This window comes from Anopheles bellator, unplaced genomic scaffold (genome assembly GCF_943735745.2).
Source record: "Anopheles bellator unplaced genomic scaffold, idAnoBellAS_SP24_06.2 scaffold00819_ctg1, whole genome shotgun sequence".
Lineage (NCBI taxonomy): Eukaryota > Metazoa > Arthropoda > Insecta > Diptera > Culicidae > Anopheles > Anopheles bellator.
In genome coordinates this window covers 1-3,801 of record NW_026684943.1, presented here as the reverse complement: position 1 = coordinate 3,801, position 3,801 = coordinate 1, and the positions used below count along the sequence as shown (strand labels likewise).

At 46.9% G+C, this 3,801-nt stretch overlaps 1 long non-coding RNA gene across 1 annotated transcript; it reads right to left on the bottom strand.

Annotated features, from left to right (window-relative positions):
• Nucleotides 1-742: 742 nt before the first annotated feature.
• On the bottom strand, nucleotides 743-1,123 carry LOC131214404 (uncharacterized). The gene is made up of 3 exons (XR_009157026.1): nucleotides 1,037-1,123; nucleotides 952-976; nucleotides 743-877 (listed from the first exon to the last, which is right to left on the bottom strand). It is a non-coding gene; the product is annotated as an uncharacterized LOC131214404 (long non-coding RNA).
• Nucleotides 1,124-3,801: the final 2,678 nt, after the last annotated feature.

Here is a 3,801-nt window from a genome sequence, read left to right as displayed (position 1 = left end):
GTACCTGATAGAAATAATCCAGGTAAGTTTAGTGGACAGTATTCAATCACAGTAAAATAATGTTGAAATGTTTTCGCTTTGCTCATTTTAGTCGTCTCGTCACGCTTGTGGAGAAGGTAAGATCAAATTACAGGAATGCATTGCAAAAACTTTAACAAAAATTTACTTTCTTTTCTTCCTTTGTGAAATGCATCGAAAACTACGCGCGAAACGATCTACGCATCAACACCGAAAACAACACCCCCTGCAGCCACCGACAATGTGTACGACGGCGGATTGCATTACCCACCACCACAAGAACCTCACATCACCAACGCAGCATAGCGCCAGCCAGAAATGCACGAATAGGTATGCCCTATAGGGAAGAGTGAATCGGCGAGCGAGCGAAACAGACAAAAAGAGAGCGAACAATAACCCAGTGAACAATTTTGAGTTCCCCGGCGTTTTCTCAGTATGGAGCATCGAGTCGCCAACGAGTCGCATTCGAGTCGCATTCGAGTCGCTGGAGTATTTCGTTCATGTAGGCTTCCATACTGAGAAGGCCTAGTTACTCGATGGCAGATTTTGGCGACTCGATTTTTTTTCCCGAACCTGCCCCTTGTCTCCCTCTCTCCTCTGTGTCCCCTCTCTTTCTTCGTTTCCAATTCTTTCTCTCCCGTATTTTCTTTCTCTCCGAAATAAAATATCTCGCGTTTTTGGTAGGCTTCGAAAGGTATATTCTCTCTCTCTTGTTTTTGGTTTCGCCTTTTCACTCTTCCCTACCTATTCGTGCGGCGATGCGTTTTCGAGGGTGGCGTCGCCAAAAAATATGTTTTGTTTCGGTCGCGTACATGGGCTCGAGCCGGGTTTATTTTCCATGCGTCATTTGGTCCGTAATCTTCAATGAAATAAAGGAAAGGAACAATGTTAGTGTTACATTTGTAGCATTGCAATCCTGTCACTTTAACTTACCTTTTCCACAAATGTGACGAGTCGTCTGAAACGAGCAAAGCGAAAAATTATGTGGTTGTCACTGAATACTGTCCAATAAACTTACCTGGACAGACTTTACACTTGGCACTTGATACCTTACACTTGGCACTTAGAAAAACAGAGGCACAGGTTTCGTCCCGATTCGCTCAAGTCCACAACAAAGACAAGACTGTCGGACCCTCGGAACTTCGGGACTTTGCGCCGATCTCGCTGTCTCTGTTATTTCTATTCCTTTTTCTTTCTCTCCAACGTTCGTCTTCCACCAGCAAACTCACGGCGATTTCAAAACTCACGGGGATTCCTTCCGTTCTTTCCCCGGCAACCAACGAACGCGTCTCATGCTCACTTCGTACGCTGCGAGATCGCCCTCTCCCGTCCTCGTCGCAGGCAGAGGGGCGGTCGATCTCACTCGCCTCAGCCTTCCTCCGCCGCGTCGCAGGCAGAGGGGGTGGCTCGGGCTCTCAAAATTGTTCACTGGGAAACCGATACCGCACCGAACCCGAATCCCGAAGCATTTTCATTTCTCGAACGGAACGGAGGGAATACGAGAGAAAGAAAGAGAGGAGGCACATAGGAGAGAAGGAGACAAAGGAGCAAGTTCGAGAAATCAATTCGAGTACCTAACTTAACCCAGTGAGCAAAATTGAGTGCCGGCCGCTCTTTCAGGTTCATTTTTCAGGAACTTTTCAGGAACCATTCGCGTTCCTATACAAATTTTGTATGGCAAAGTTCCAAAGGAACCTGAACCGTTCGCCAACCGGCGCAACGAGTCGACCGCCAAAGATGAACTCTCCAGCGTGACCCCCTTGTCTCCCTCTCTCCTGTGTGTCCCCTCTCTTTCTTCGTTTTCTTTCTCCCAATTCCCCCTAGCCAAAATAACACAAGGTTGGTTCGGTTTCGAAGCGTATATTTTCTCTCTTTTTTCGGTTCGCGTACACTCTTCACACTTCACTATAGCGGTCGTAGCAATTTGGTGCGTCGACAATATCACTTGTTGTTGACGCCGTAGACACGTTGATAAATGTTTTGCATCCCTGTTGAACATCTGAAACGAGCAAAGCGAAAACATTTCAACATTATTTGATTGTCAGTGAATACTGTCCACTAAACTTACCTGGATTATTTCTATCAGGATCACACGCGATGGAACGAAGAACACTTGCACTTGACTTGGAGCCCGTCGACTGCCCGTTCTCTCTCGGACTTATAATTTTTACTCGATCTCGCTATCTCTTTTTTTGTATTCCTCTTCCTTTCGCTCGTCTGTTCGTCTTCGCGTTCGCATGGCCCCTCGGCTGTGAAACCCTACCCTCCCTGTAAATGAAACCCACAAGCTAGCGCATGAAACTCCCCCCTCTCGTGGTTTCTTCCGCTCTTTTACCCTTGTATCTACGAGCGGACCCTCATGAACCGGCCCGCTCGCCCCTTCTCGTCTTCGTCGCAGGCAGAGGGGCGTTCGAATTCATCCGTTTCCGCCTTCCTCGCCCTCGTCGCAGGCAGAGGGGTACCCGAACAAAAAAGTCACTCAATTTTTCATTTTTCTGGCCCCAGATCTCAACCTGTGAGACAACCTCTCTCACTATGGCTGGATTGAGATATAACGGCTCACTTTCCTTCTTGTATATCCCAAAAATCGCGTTTATATCCCAATCCGTCTCACTAGCTCCGTGAGCGTCTCCCCCTATATTTTTTATTCTCTCTTCCTCTCATTCCATACACCCTCTCACCTACATACTCTCAATGCATGAACTGTCAAATCGTTGTGATGTTGTAAACAAAGTGTTGCATTTATTCATAACCACCAATTACAATATTTTCACAATTGTTTCACTATTCCACCATGTACATGCACTTTTCACTTATCTCTGCGTGTACGTAGAGTGTATCCATCCGTGAATCCTGTATTTCATGTATCCTGTACCATCCGCCCTATCGACATTGTCCCGTACGCTGCTAATGGTTAGCTGAAATGGAAACAGACGCGTTGCACTTTCACTATTTAGAAGTAAATACTTATCGAGAAATGCTTCCCGATGCTTAAATTTACTTACCGAAATAAGCAACAGCTTAGAATTCACAATTAAACACTATATTTACACCGATGATGCTTCGTCGATTTGCTTGCGTCGTTCGTTCTGTGTTCCTGCATGAAACTAAGAGTTTCTAACAGTTTGACATTGGAGTGCCGGACTGGATGCTACATGAGCGTGACAGAGACAGAAAAGTTGTTCGGTGTTGCGCTTTCTTTCTGGCCTTTGGTGAGAAACGAATCGGCGCTCAGATATTTCGTCTCACTATAGAAAATATGAGTGACTTTTTTGTTCGGGTGGGTCCCCAGTGAACAATTTTGAGAGCCCGAGGCTGCCCCACTGCCTGCGACGCGGCGGAGGAAGGCGGAGACGAGTGAGATCGAACGCCCCTCTGCCTGCGACGAGGCCGAGGAAGGGCGATCTCGCAGCGCACGAAGTGAGCATGAGACGCGTTCGTTGGTTGCCGGGGAAAGAACGGAAGGAATCCCCGTGAGTTGTGGAATCGCCGTGAGTTTGCAGGTCGAAGACGAACGTTGGAGAGAAAGAAAAAGGAATAGAAATAACAGAGACAGCGAGATCGGGGCAAAGTCCCGAAGTTCCGAGGGTCCGACAGTCTCTCTTTAAGTTTTGGTGTGGACTTAGGCGAATCGGGACGAAAACTCTGCCTCTGTTTTTTCTAAGTGCCAAGTGTAAAGTACCAAGTGCTTGTGCTTCTCTGTCGATCACGGGTGATCCTGATAGAAATAATCCAGGTAAGTTTATTGGACAGTATTCAGTGACAACCAAATAATGTTGAAAT